Source organism: Emys orbicularis, chromosome 1, assembly GCF_028017835.1.
Source record: "Emys orbicularis isolate rEmyOrb1 chromosome 1, rEmyOrb1.hap1, whole genome shotgun sequence".
NCBI lineage: Eukaryota > Metazoa > Chordata > Testudines > Emydidae > Emys > Emys orbicularis.
In genome coordinates, this window is record NC_088683.1 from 115,345,719 (window position 1) to 115,361,108 (window position 15,390).

The 15,390-nt window shown below is 45.3% G+C and overlaps 1 pseudogene; it reads right to left on the reverse strand.

Annotated features, from left to right (window-relative positions):
- The window catches only part of LOC135872982 (sodium- and chloride-dependent betaine transporter-like), a 44,451-nt pseudogene that overhangs the window by 16,461 nt on the left and 12,600 nt on the right, over positions 1 to 15,390 (reverse strand).

Consider the following 15,390-nt stretch of genomic DNA (forward strand, 5'->3'; position numbering starts at 1 on the left):
ATATTCAGTGTGGTGGGTTTCTTTTTTCTCCTGAAAAGTTGAAATTTTCCATACGGGGGGAAAAGCGTTTTTTGGACCAGCTTTACTGATATCACTTTCCAGGTTCAAAGAGGACCATGGAATAGTCTGTGTGACATTGCACAATCTTTCCACAGGAACACATTGTGATGTTAAATACAGCCTGGGCAAATTCATCCCTGGTGTAAATCTGCTGAAGTCAATAGAGTATCATGAACATAACATAAGAACAGCCATACTGGGTCAGACCAAAGGTCCATCTAGTCCAGTATCCTGTCTTCTGACAGTGACCAATGCCATGTGACCCAGAGGGAACGAACAGAACAGGTAATCATCAACTGGATCCATCCCGTCACCCATTCCCAGCTTCTGGCAAACAGAGGCTAGGGACACAATCCCTGCACATCCTGGCTAATAGTCATTGATGGACCTATCCTCCATGAATTGATCTAGTTCTTTTTTGAACCCTGTTATAGTCTTAGCCCTCACAACATCTTCTGGCAAAGAGTTCCACATGCTGTGCATTGTGTGAAGAAAAACATTCATCCTGGATTTCTCTACAGGATCAAGTGGAAGGGAAATCGTGGATGACTGGAGAAAGAGCTCTTTTTCAAAAGCAAATATATCAAACGATAGCAAGGAGAACACAGAAGACATCTCTGCACAGGAATCCATATTCTACTAATTATATTTAGTAGTAGTATCATTAATGTTTCCTTTTCCAAATGTATTCCAGATAAACACCTTTTTCTGTAGTTCCAGCGCACCCATTGCAAGCAGTGGATGATGTAGTGGAACACGGTGGGACCTGACATGAATGGATTCGGAGTGCCCTTGAACACGAGGTTTGCATGATCTATCTTTCACAAGCAAATGACAAAGTAATCAGGCTGAAGAAGGATTATATGCATTACGGGAGGGAATGCCCTAAAGATCTCCCTAGAGCGATCTTCGCTGGAAGGAACAGAGGTGTCTGCTTTTATCCTGCGCATCCTAAGAGTTGCCAGACTGGAACAAAGCAGTAGTCCATGAACCCTAATATCTCCTCTGCAAGTGACCAGTGTTGGATATTTTAGAAGACATAAAAACCCCATTGACAGTTCCCCTAATTTTGCAAACCTATATCCAGAGGGGAAGTTTCTTTCTGAACCCAGCTGGTGATCTGTTTATGCCCTGAAGCATCAGGATGCAGAGCCCTTATAATGTTTTCTCTAGCCTGTAAGAACCGCAGATGCTGTTCAAGTTCAAATGTGTCTAATCTATTTTTGAAGTTATTAAATTTTGGTTTTCTCAAGACGCAATGGTGAGTTCCTCAGGTTAATTATATGGTGCATTAGGGAAAAAAGATTTCCTTCAATCCATTTTAAATTTGTTGCTCTCTGTCTCCCCTTGTTCTTTATTATGAGAAAAGATAAAAAGGTGCAATTGCTCATACAATAACTACCATCCTCAGGGCTTGTCTTCACTACCCGCCCGGATCGGCGGATAGAAATCGATCTCTCGGGGATCGAATTATCGCGTCTCGTTGGGACGCGACAATCGATCCCCCAGTCGACGCGCGTACTCCACCAGCCCAGGTAGGAGTAAGCGCCGTCGACGGGGGAGCCGCGGCGGTCGATTTGCCGCTGTCCTCACAGCGGGGTAAGTCGGCTCGGATACGTCGAATTCAGCTACGCTATTCGCATAGCTGAATTTGTGTATCTTAAATCGATTTCACCCCCCCCCCCAGTGTAGACCTAGCCTCAGTTTGATTGCCCTTCTTTCTCTAATTTGAGATGAACTCACCAAAGCCGAAAGCAGAATTCAACTATACAACCCATTCATAGAGTAGCATAATCATCATTTGCAGTCCTATAGAACCTTTCATTTGAGGATCTCAAAGCACTTTACAAAAGTAGATATTATTGTCCCTATTCTACCGAGGAGCAAGCTGAGGCACAGAGAAGCCAAATAACTTGTCCAAGATCTGCCCAGCTAAGCAATAGGAAAGCCCAGAATGGAAAACACGGCCCAAATCCTTAGCTGGTGCACACTAGCATAGCTCCAGTTGAGGATCTGGCCCAAGTTCTTCAGACTCTCTGTTCTCTGAACTATCCACTGAACAGCCGTGTTGTCTGTTTTATTCTCTCTTTTCTTAATGCAGCCTCAATCACATCTTCAACTAGCACCACACACTGAGCAGACATCTTCACTGGCATGACCATAGTGATGCCTGGATCTCTTTTCTGAGAGGATGAAACAAATTCAGAAGCCATCAGTGCAGGTGTGTATTTTAAATTATTCCTCCCAACATGCATTTCTTTGCACTTGTCTACACTGGAATTCATCAGCCATGGTGTTGGCTCATTTCAAAAGTGGCTCAAAAAGTCATTTCAGTTCAGGATGGGATAGAGGGGAGCGGGGGAGTAGAAGTGTGAGCTACCGGGACTTGGGAGTCTGCAGATTAAATTATAAGCAATCTGCACAGTAGGCAGAGACATAGCTCTGAAATGTCACATGCAAATGTAGAACAAGAATAGATCATAGTGGACGGGAAAGCTGCTAAAGTGGATGCTTGCCTCAGATAACCAGTCCCTGTTATTCCAAAGCAGAAGGCAGAGCTGAGGAGAAGACTCCAGATTCCCCAGCAGCTTCTTGTCCATCCTGAACAACATCACGAAGAGTAAGAGGCCTCTCTATTTGAAAAGATCAGGTTGACACTTAACCTTCCATGGAACAAAAACATGGGCTCTAAGGAAAGTGATGAAGAATGAAGCAGAGAGACGGTGCATGGTGCATGTGTGAGTGGGAAGAAACCAAGCGACAGTTTACTGACCATGAAAATGCTATAGTCATGGGCAAGAGTGAGCTGTGTCATGAGGTGGGAGAACTGGGAACCAGCACAAGGCACGGGCAAAGAGAATTCATTGGAGGTGAACAAATGGAAAGACACTGGCAGTCTCCAATGCAAACCTTATGTGGCAATATTTAGACCAGGATAAAATCCCCAGAGGCCTTCACCTTTCCCAAAATAGAGGGAGACTGATGAGGAGACATTGAAGACATGAGTTTGCAAAGCATAACCAGAGAGAAGCTAAAATATGGCAGTCTGGCAAAGAGGCAGCAGAGCCCTCTAAGCAACCCACCCATTGGATGGCAGGGAAAGCACAAGTACCTGTTCAGCAGGCTGAAGCTGCAGAAGGGAAAGGAAAGCAGAAGAGTGAGTGGAGGCATGAGAGGGGAAGGAAAGAGCACCAGTCAGGGATCATGTTATGAAAGAGAAGAGGCAATGGCAAAGATTAGCTGTCCAGGAATCCACGCTGAAGATGGGAGGAGGGCCAAAAAAAAGTGTAATTCATTCTTATCTGTTAATTACACTGCTGTAGCACCCAATCACGATCAGGGCCCCATTCTGCTGGGCGTTGCACAAACACACAGGAAGACACCGAGTCCCTGCCCTGAGAGTTTACAATCACAATGACAGCAGAGCTCCTGAAACAGAGCCCCCCAGGGAGGCGGGAAGAACTCTCACGCCTCTCGATGGGCTTGGTGCAGCTGGGGCTAGGGCACAGAACTGCCCCCTGTAGCTCCTCAGTCCTAGACTGTGTAAACACAGGGCCTGTTCCTGGCATAAATTAGATAAGTCTGGTGGATTCTCTACTAGACTCTAACTGCTAATGGTCCCAAGGGGGTGTTATGGCAGCCAGGGGTCACTGGGGCTATGCTCCCTTCCTCCGGCCTTATCTCCTGCACAGACTACGGGGAGAGGGGTTGGCATAAAGTCACTACAGCCACTATCCCCTCCTGAGGTTCTCCTATGCAGGTGGAATCCTCCAGTGGCTGGCTACACTGCTTGCCAAAGGAGCAGTGTAAGGTATCCCGGCTGCAGTCACAACAGAGAAACAATGGCTTCTCTCTCTCTCCAAACTCAGTCTGACAGCACTGCCTCAGCTTCCCTTTGGAAGGTTCTCTCCACAATCATAGGAGCTAGAAACCTCTTCTCCTCCACACCCACCCTCCAAAAGAGCTTAATTCCTGCAGGAACTGATTATGGGCTTATCTTCATTGCAAAGTTTCACTCAAGTTATAGCTCGAGTGTTGCCGCTTAGAGATCAGACATTTCCAGGCCTGGGGTCTAATATTGAGCCGTGCTGAGCACCCCCATCCCTCCTTGATGCTAGTGAGAGCTGCAGGCAGTCAGCACCTCTTAGAATCATATCTGACTTAATTGCTCAGACCAGGTGGATCATTAAGTCCAGTATCTGATGGTCAGTGCTAGTGCTCCTGAGAAAGGGATAACCCATGCAGTTAGCCAGAGGAGTAATGCTCCATGAGGGTGGTGAGGGGGATCCCTTGTTCTTTGTCAATCTTTATATGCAGGAAGGAGCCCAGAGCTGTCGTAGCTGGACACACATTACAGAAATTAGTGAAAGAGTCCCATAAAGGGAGCTACTCTCCTCCCTCCCTCTTACTAAAAAGGGAACAGATCCTGGGGCCCAATCCCTGTGTGACTCTCTATCTCCACCAGGAGAAGGTCTGTTTGAGGGATGCATCCTAAAGGTGAAGCTCCCCAGGTGATCTTGTGGAAGAAAACCCGGGCTGTGTTTAAATTCTAGGGGGGAGGATTCCATTCATTCTAGGGCAATGAGATTTCATTCCCCCTATTGCAGGGCTTCTCAAACACTGCCAGGGCGTGGACCACATTTACAGACAGACGGCCTCCTGAGCATCACGCCTCCCCATTCACAATTGCACAGGCCACATCCCTTCCCAACTGTGATCATATAACACCCTGGTGACAACTCACCGATTGCTCATGTAGAAAAGAATTACTAGCAATGAAGTCAGGGCACTCTTAGCAGTCTGTAATGGGACATAGCAGCTGGGAACGAAGAAGAAAGCCAGCCCTGTTGGGAGCCACTGTCCTGCTGAGTGTTAGCATGCTGCGTATTCATAGAATTATAGATACGTGGGGCGGGAAGGGACCTCAAGAGGGCATCGAGTCCAGCCCCTGCTCAGAGGCAGGACCAAGTGAACCTAGACCATCCCTGACAGGAGTTTGTCTAACCTGTTCTTAAAAACCTCCAGTGATGGGGATTCCACAACCTCCCTTGGAAGCCTGTTCCAGTGCTTAACTACTATTTATAGTTAGAAAGTTTTTCCTCATATCTAACCTAAATCTCCCTTATTTTACATTAAGCCAATTACGTCTTGTCCGATCTTCAGTGGACCTGGAGAACAATTGATCCCCGACTTCTTTAGAACAGCCCTTAATATATTTGAAGACTGTTCTCAGCTTCCCCCCCCACCCCTGCCCCGTCTTCTTTTCTTAAGACTAAACATGCCCAGTTTTGTTTTGTTTTTTTAACATTTCCTCATAGGTCAGGTCAGGACAATACATGTTGTGATTGTAATGGCTTTACTCTAATTTGCACTTGCTGGCTTCATTTCTAAGAGTGTTCAAATGGAGTCAGTAGAAAAAAATGGGGGAGTTGGTTTAAAAAAAAAGTGACTAATGCCAGTTAATGGGTTTTCCCTGCCTATGGGTTGGCAGCACCGATTCTCTGGCTTACACTGCAAAGTATTACAGCAGTGGCGCTAACACAAACACTCATTCCAAGCTTCCCTATTGCCAGCTACTAGGTAGCTTCCTCCTGCCTCTCAGCAAGGCATTGTTACAAGGATTTGAGATTTCTGGTGCACAGCTTTAGTCCTGTAAACAGACCAGGCTGAGTCAAACCCACTGATGGCATTTGCCAAAGGGGAAGCACTAATGTAATTTTTTCCCAGCTCTGAAAACCGAGCGTAGAATAAGTTGATAAGTTTTCAGAGCTCTGGATTTGAAGGCTGATGCCCCAATAACATGCTGCAGGGAGCATTCTCCAAACAACAGTGTACACACTGGGATTAACTGTTCCAGAAGAGAGCTCACATACAGTCCTCTCTGCATCAGAGCTGAGATTGAAACCATGAGGACTGTTTTAGATAATCAGAGCAGATAGAAGGTGAAGTGATGCCCTAAGGCAGCATTTTGGGTGGTCCTGCAATGAATCCATGCTCTGGTTTTTGCATTTGTATAAATCTCTCACACACAGAAACATGCACACACAGAGAGAACAGGCACAAGCTTTTGGGGTCCAACCTTGTTCCTCTTCAAGTCATTGGGAGTTTTGCTATTGATTTCACTGGGCGCTAGATCAGACCTTTAATTTCATTTGTAACTGTGGCCAGACACTATGCAAATGAGTTTTATGCATGCTAATTCTCAGTGTGTATGTATATGGAATTTCAGGTTAAATAAATTGTCAGGATTAAATTAACAGAAAGACAGAGGGAGATCGCATGACAGGTCAGCCATAAAACGGCAGCCAGTGCCACTCCTACGTGGAGAATCCTCTTCTGCTCTAAATGAGCATAGTCTGTGTCAGCCAGAAAGGGCTAGAGGTCCACTGGCAGAACAGCACAGTGCGTGGGAGACAGAACCTATGCCTGAATGAGCAGGAAGACTGAATTAACTTCTCTTCCTGGGAAAATACCTTTCAAAGCAGAGATAAGAATCATTCCTACACTAAGTGTATGGGGACTGAGGAATCACATGGGTGAACAGATTAAATGGGAAGCACGAGGCATTCCTGCTTTTCCACGGGGCTGACACGGCTATTCCCATCCCTCCCATAGCAGCCTGGGTCCTTGTGTTCCACTTACCATACACCCAGCCAACACAGATGACTTCAAAAATGGCCAGGAACTGTAGGCACATACCGCTGGCAGCATAATAATCAAACAGCTGGAAGATGTACATTCCACCCTGTGTCAAGCAGAGAAAGGGGAGACGTGGAGAGCTCAGCAGAAGGGTATGTGCAAGAGAAAATGGAATTTGGACAAATACAAAACAAGGCTGAGGGACAGGGGAACTGCACACAGAGCAAAGGGGCGTAGGAGGAGGGATCTCTCTCTAGGCCTGTCCACACTAGGAAATTATACTAGGTACCACCAGGCACTAAAATGATGGTCAGGCATGGGGCCAGGATGATGTTTCACAATCATTTCATAGCATGATTTCAGTGTCCACAGAGAACAGGGATTTGGGGTTTTTTTTAAACGCTGCTATAGATCATTCTCCCTGGCAAGTTTCTCGCACTGTTTCTGAATGTGGTCCTTGGCTATGTTGAGCTTTGGGCATAAGCCGTAAAGTTTAGATCTAGGTGTGAACTACCCTGAAGTTCAGTATGTTTAGATGCCAGGTTTCTAGTTCAAGCCCATCTCTACATGTTGCAAGGATCCCAAGCATAGTTGGAAGCCTTATGGAGGCAACGGCCTTTGGCTCTCTGTTGTGCGATGACAATGGACTGAGCATTTGTTCTACTCTCAGGAAAGCTATTTGTACAATCTGACTCTCTCTTGTGTTCTCACAACTTGTCTTGACAAGAAAATAGCACCTCCAAGAAAAGAAAAAAGTGGAGTAGATACATTGGAAAATTATTCAACTCCTTGAATGGCCACTGAGACAGAAGAAAAGCTTTCCTGTTAATCCCACCAAACACTGAGCCAGCTTTGTGCAGTGTTTAGATTATCCCGCAGTGATGGGCAATGTGTAAAAGCCCCAGGGAAGTTAGATAGATCCTGAAGTCCTGATGCAGTTTTCACCCAGTCCTTACTCAGGCAAAAATCCTATTGCCTTCTGCGGGAATTCTCCCAAGTAAAATCTCAACAAGGACCTCTGACTTTTCAGAAGACTGCAGGAATGCCATCTAAGAGAGGTTAAGGGTTGTATCAGATAGCAAGATCCTGCTGTCTCCAGAGTGTGGGGAGCAGCTATCAATGACTTCTTTCCTCTAAATCAGTGGTTCTCAACCAAGGGTACACGTACCTCTGGGGATACTCTGAGGTTTTCCCGGGGGTACATCAACTCATCTAGATATTTGCCTAGTTTTACAACAGGCTACATAAAAAGCACTAGTGAAGTCAGTACAAACTAAAATTTCATACAGATAATGACTTGTTTATAGTGCTCTATATACTATACACTGAAATTTAAGAACAATATTTATATTCCAATTGATTTATTTTATAATTATATGGTAAAAATAAGAACGTAAGCCATTTTTCAGTAACAGCGTGCTGCGACACTTGTGTATTTTTATGTCTGATTTTGTAAGCAAGTAGTTTTTAAGTGAGGTGAAACTTGGGGGTACACAAGACAAATCAGATTTCTGAAAAGGGTACAGTAGTCTGGAAAAGTTGAGAGCCATTGCTCTAACTTAGTCTAGGACCTGCTATCAACAGCCTTCATACCTCCAGTCCTGTTTTCCATGGATGACAGCCAGCCAACTGTGCCTTTCCTTGGAAGGCCTCCACCATGGCAAAGACTGGCAGCATTCACATCTCACGTGTAGCTCCTCTACTTTTGACCTGAGAGCCATCAGAACTGGAGTTTGGATATAAAGTTCCTTTCAGGTGGCCCTTCCCTGGTGCTCTGTTCAGGGGTAGGCAACCTATGGCACGTGTGCCAAAGGCAGCAATCGAGCTGATTTTCAGTGGCACTCACACTGCCCGGGTCCTGGCCACTGGTCTGGGGGGCTCTGCATTTTAATTTAATTTTAAATGAAGCTTCTTAAACATTTTAAAAACCTTATTTACTTTACATACAACAATAGTTTAGTTATATATTATAGACTTATAGAAAGAGACCTTCTAAAAACATTAAATTGTATTACTGGCACGCGAAACCTTAAATTAGGGTGAATAAATGAAGACTCGGCACACCACTTCTGAAAGGTTGCTGACCCCTGTGCTAGGTTATCTCTGAGACATATCCCAGAGGAAGGCTCAGCTATACAGTATGACAACATCTCAACTGGCACTATATAAGAAAGAAGAACTACTGGTTCTGATATGCACCAGCTAATAAACTAAGCTAAAGAGAGAGAGAATAACTAACAGTGTGAAATATAAACTTGCTGCAGATAATACTGCTCCAAACAAGTCCATATCCCTCTCCCCCACCATGTACTTCCCTTCTTACCTCAGTGACTAGCATCAGGCTAAGTAGGTAGCATATGACTGCAATGGCCAGGATCAGCAGCTCCCGGTGCCCTTTCTTCTGGAGAACTTTTGGGTACATGTCGACAATGGCCGTCACCACGCTCTCAACAGAGACGAACTGCAGAAGAATTCATGTCAAGAAACCAAGGACCTAATGTCTCTCTTTCCCTACCTATCCTCTTTCCCTCTTCCATTCTTCCACTCAGGTAGTCTCTCTCCTTTTTCCTACACCTAAAGCATGAACGGCTTGGAAACAGGGAGGTGTAGCTGCATCTGAGTCCCAAAGGAAGTGGAGTTACCATTGGTGCAACATCAGGAATTGAGCGCCCCAGAGGAGTGACTGGAACCACATCTGGAACTGAGTGAGATTATCCCAAGCCTTCCACCTGGAGTAGGGAGGATGTTCAGGTAAAACAGAAATGACACACGGAACATGGAGACATAAGGGAATTGCACCTCACCACAAAGAATTATCAAGAAATAAATTGTGTGTCACAAGGAACCACTGTGGTATAAAAGAAGTTACTGACAGGAAGCAGCTACTCTGGAGCCAGGAGACAGTGAGGGTACTACAGGTCACAAGTCACACCTGGAATCAAGAACACTCGTAGTACAGTCAGAGCTGCCATCAAACTACAGTTACAGATGGGGCTTGTCACAATACAAAGGGAGTCCTAGTGAACTTAGAGGAGATTGACACAAAATGTGTAGTAAAGTGCCTGGTTCATGAGGGATGACTGCTAGCCCCTAAGGGCAGACTTGGCGGGAAGGACAAAGAAGCGTGGCTGCTGGTTGTCACTGGATTGTCAGAGACTTATGCTGGAAGGTACAGGTGCTGCAGGTCACTGTTAAGGAATAACACCTAACACCAACTCACTGCTGGGATGTACTGGCCAGCTCTAAGTATTATCATTCTGAAATAGTAACATGGATGTGTGACGGGTGTTCCAGGTGGCTGAGAGACACATCACCATTTCCCACCCACGAGTTATGATCTACATGAGGCTCTCAAACATGTGACAGACACCTTGGAGTTAGAGGGAAAGAGGAGGGTTATTTACCGTACCTGGCTGTCCAGTCCCAGGAAGATCAGCATAAGGAAGAATAGGCAGGACCAGAGCTGAGATACAGGCATCATCATTACAGCCTTTGGATACGCAATGAATGCTAGGCCCGGACCTGCCAATCAGATAGCTGAGTAAGGATGAGGTTTCCCCAACAACACGACCCAGCAACACAGAGACCAGTTTGATGTGCTGTTTAAAAAACTTAGCCTGCCAAGACCTCACTTCCCCAGAATGTATCGTGCAATGGTCACTGACACACGGGATAATAACTGCTGACATGGGCTGAGCGGCTGGTTTTGGAAAGAAGAATCAGGGATTTCAAAACAACAGGGAATGCAGCTCTGCTTCTGGACAGTGGCACTAAGTGCATCAGGATAGCAGAGAATAAAGCAGTGGTTCTGGATGACAGGGCCTCTGAGTCCGCAGAATAGGCAGAGGCTGTTCTGGGCAACTGGACTGGGGACACTAGCAATTACAGAGGATGTAGGATTGGTTCAAGGTAGCAGCACTGCTAACCTCATGGGTTGGCTTCATATTCAAAGGTGTCAATTCCTAAAAAGTCCACCCATGTTTTAAGTTTTCCTTTTGGCCCTGCCACATTTAGAAAGCACCTACCTGACTCGGCCACTTCTGAAATGGGCACGCCCTGTTCTTGTGCCATGAAGCCCAGCACAGAGAAGATAGCAAAGCCGGCCACAAAGCTGGTGGCACTATTCAGGAAACATAGCATGAAGCAGTCCCTGTTGGGGCAGAACCAAAGAGAGAGAGAGAGAGACGGCATTGTTTTCCTCTGCAAATTTACCACTTTGGGCAATTGCTTTTGTGCTCAGCTTTCTGAATGGGATATGATTCCATGCACTTGCTTACACTAACACTAGCCTGAGACTCCTCCAGAGGCCAGCAGCCCAAAACAGAACTCGGCAGCCTACAGCCTTGACCCATGGCACTACAAGAACTACATGATTATACTTGTCAATAAAAATGACGGAGGGCTACAGCCATATATTGTAAGCAGGATGCCCCAGTGAAGTCACTAGGGACTTGGCACAACAAGGGGCAGCAGGAATAATCATATGAGGGTAGAGCAATGGAACAAATATTGAGAGAAAAAGGATCCTTAAATAACAAGGGATCCAAAGCCCTCTGAAACCAATAGAAAGACTCCCATTGACTTGAATGGGCTGGGGATCAGGCCTGAGAGGAAAAGGGAACTAGAAGCAATAAGCACTGGATGAAAAAGAACCTGACATGCCAGACAAACCTTTCTGTTGCTCTTTCTGATCGAATTAAAACACACACAGGGTGCACTAAAGGGGCTGGGATTTTAATAAGGCATTTGATGCCATGGGGCAGATTCTCCTCTTCTTTAGACCACTGGGAATCTGGTGTAATTCCCCCAAGATCAGACCCAGGTAACTGAACTGAATTTGGCCACATGCATTACTAAATCTTATTTCCACATCAGATAACATTTTACAATACCCATATCAACTCAACAATGGTACCTCCAGGACTCCCGTGCCCCCTCTCCCTGCCCAGATGGAAGAGTGCCACCGGCAGAGCCACCAAAGGCATTTCTTGTAGTCGCTGGGTTTTCCTGGGTAGTATCCTATCCAGTCGCTGAGCCCTGCTTAGCTTGTAAGAGCTGACAAGAGCATAGGATGAAATGGCGTGGGCCCCACTCGTGATTTCGAAGCAGTGAGTGCCACAGCTCCAACCACATTCTGCTCGGCTGCCCACACGGCCCTCAGCCGGATGTGAGAGGGAGAGAGAGGCACAGGCTGCTCCTACCTGTAACTGTTGTTATTGTACTTGTTGTAGCTGCCCAAGGCTGTCAGGCACCCCTGGCAGATAGCATAAGAGAAGAAGATCTGAGTGCCTGCATCCATCCACACCTAGAACAGAAAAGGACAGTGATTTCCAGCCACGGCTAAGGAAATAAATGGTAAAGTCCTGTCAGGGTACACACACTTCAGGGCAGCAGTGTGTCAGACATGGAGAAATCCACATCAGGCAGAGAAGGGAAGAATCCATACAGGGTGTGACGTGTCTCTGGATTGATTGTCCCAGCTTGGGGGACTGGAGTGAAGACTCCACCATGAAAAGGGAGGATTTTCCTTCTGGACCCCAACAGCTTCTCTCAAATAATCCAAGGAAGAACGGATCTGAGTGGGGAAGGGACAGTGATTTTTAGCCCTCAGACAGGGGCAGTCAATAGGCAGACCGTGGGCCAAATCTGGACTGCCAGACACTTCTGAACGGACCGCAAAATCTTTGTATTTGCTTATTATCATCATTATTGTTATTGGGGTGTGAAAATATTTCTCTGGAGTCTGGACCTGGACTATACCTTGACCAGGAAATTTGGACCTTGACAAAAAATAATTGACTATCCCTGCCCTAGGGTGTCTGTTGCATAATCTGTCCTTCACCAGCTACCCTGATGGAGGGCATATTCTAAGAGGGCTGTCATCATCCGTTCCCCTGAGGCAGTGAATCAGGGGGCTAGATCAATCCCAAACACCATTCATTTTTTCTAAGCTAAAGTGCCCGCAGAATGTACAGAGAGGGTGCATGGGGATGTGGCATGGTATAAAGACTGTACCAGCACAAGTTGGAGATCACTTAGCTGCTTGGGAGTGAAAAAACCATGAGTATTTCACAAAGCCATCCCAAACAAGTGCCAATAAAACCTTTATATGACACCACACCACCCGGTATTCCCTACACATGAGGGTGGAGGAAGATCAGGACAATTGGAGCAGCCAGGAGATGTTGGGTTCATAGTATCTCATCATCACCATGGTTTTCATTAACTCATCCCAGCACCCATCGAGAGCAGCAGAGTTTGTTGTTTATTTCAGCCTTCAGCCGCTGGCTCCTCCTCCACTTCACTGTATTGATAGCACTTTCTCTCACACCGTGTGATGCTAGTGTACAGAGCCACAAAGATGGGCTGCAGTGCTCAGAATCTTCCACACAGCCAGGGAAGGATATTAGTAGCAAGTTAACAGCCAGGAAGGAACACCTTGTCCAGTATCCTTGCTGTCCCCTAAACGGTGCCCAGCAGGCTTCCAAGTGGCTGCAAATTGGTAGGCCTTCAAATACAGGCAGCCAGCCACTGCTGTTTTGAGTTAACGGAGATCCCTCATGGATTCAGACCTACAGATTCACCCAGGAACCTTTCCTGCTTGTCTCCTTCCCCCTCTTGTCCCCCCTACCCCCCATTATAATCAAGGTCCAACCTTCTCCACAGCAAACTGGACTCAAATCCTGCAGCAAGGTGTCTGGCTCCTGCAGCTCTCCCACGTGGCAGACCAGAAATTTCATATCAACTTCATTTAGATTAGAAAATGGAGGTTTTTAATGAATTAACTGAACACGAAAGAACACTCAACCCGTGTTGTTTATTTTCATATTAAAATTCCATTTAATTTACGCTGTCTCCATGTTTTCAACATGTCACCTATTTTTGTGTTGACAAGACATAACTGCATCTGAAAGTCATCGGGGGAAGCTGGAGGTGTTAGCAACTGGGTAAGGAGCAGTTGGGCCTTTTGCCATCTGGGAAGATGCGGGAGACAGTTTGAGATGTGGGAAAAGCACATTAGCTGATTGCTTCTGCTACAATAATCAGCAGTGAAATAATTAACGTTTAAATACCCTCCGTTAGGTATTTAATTCTGTCTCAGAATTAACACCCCATTGGGATGCATGGAACAATAGTTTGGAGATCTGCAAACTCAGGGAACTAACACTGAATGCAAGTTACACAGTTTCAAGCTTGAATTGGTCAAACTTCAGCTGCCAACCGTGGGACTTTGCTAGATTAAGGAGCAATCTACTGTCAGAAATATTCTGCCAATGTAAATACTTATGACTGATCAAGTCACCTCTTAACATTCTCTTTGTTAAGATAAATAGATTGAACTTTCTTTAGTCTCTCACTGTCAGTAGTTATGGTTGGAAAATTTTTGATCAAACTATTTTTGCCCATCAAAATATGCAGATTTGTCAAAACCAAAATTTTTAATGGAAAAGGGTCAGTTTCCACAAATTGGTACTCAAAATGTTTTGTATATAAAGTTTTACAATTGCCAACATGACAAATTCTGGCTTACCAGTTCAAAACAATTTTAGGTTTAGAAAACTAAACTAATGGAAGTAAAAAAAAAAAAAAAAGTTGAAATCTTGTAAGAGAAATGAAACATTGCAAAATTATTGAAACTAGAAGTTTCAATTGACCCAAATTGAATTATTATTTTTTTTTGATTTTCAGTTTGTGAAAATTTTTAATATTTTGACCTTTTGTCCTGATTCAGGATGGGAAAGTTTTTTGAAATCTCAAAAGTTTCCACAGGACAGGAAAACCGTTTCCAGGTTGGCTTTAACTGCAAGACAGTTTTTCCAGGCATCGGATCATTCTTGTAGCTCTTCTGAATCCTTTCCAATTTTTCAACATCATTTTAAAGTATCTTTTTAAATCCGCATGATTACACTTCAGTATTTGATTGTTTTCTGAAGTGCAAAGAGAGAAGAGTGGGGAGGAGACATGGGTTTTAATTGAGTCCCCTGGGTCTCCACACATATGCAGCAAGCAGGAGAGAGCAACTCAGTATATTTCCATTAAAGGCAAAGAGTCTTGCAGGCTCCACACATGCCCATCTGAGAGTTGAGCCGAGGAGCACAGTGGTAAAAAGGTTGTAAATATGGGAGATGAAGACAGCCCTGTGGACTCAGCAGCTCATTGACGCAGAACTAAAGAGATGTGTCTATTGTGAAGGATGCGTCCCAATACCTGTACCAGGAAAAGCTGAGAGTAGTGGGAGCTTCATGGATGGAGAGAGAGCAAATAGTGGGAAACATCTTTTATGGAAGAAGGGGATAGAAGAAACTGGCCACTCACCCCTCAGCGATTGTCACAGGTCCTCTAGAAATGTGCAAGACCAACCCTGAGTAGTATAACCCACCCTCACTGCTGCTCAGGGGGTTATACTTCAGCCCTGCACCATTGAAGCCTGAGTGGCTTCTTTAAGCCTCCCATGTGAAATATGTTATGCTCATCCAATCCAGGAATAGAAACAATAACATGTGACTTATGCAATCACAACCAGCCAGCCCAGTTCAAATTTTCAGTATCAAGTGTGGAATGCTCACAGCAGCGCCCTGTTTGTGAGCAATCCATTGGGTTAAAGAAAAAAGACAGAAACCCCCAAACTGAGCAATTACAAATAATGAGGAAGTGGGAGGTAACCGCAATGAACCCCCTAAGGAGATTATT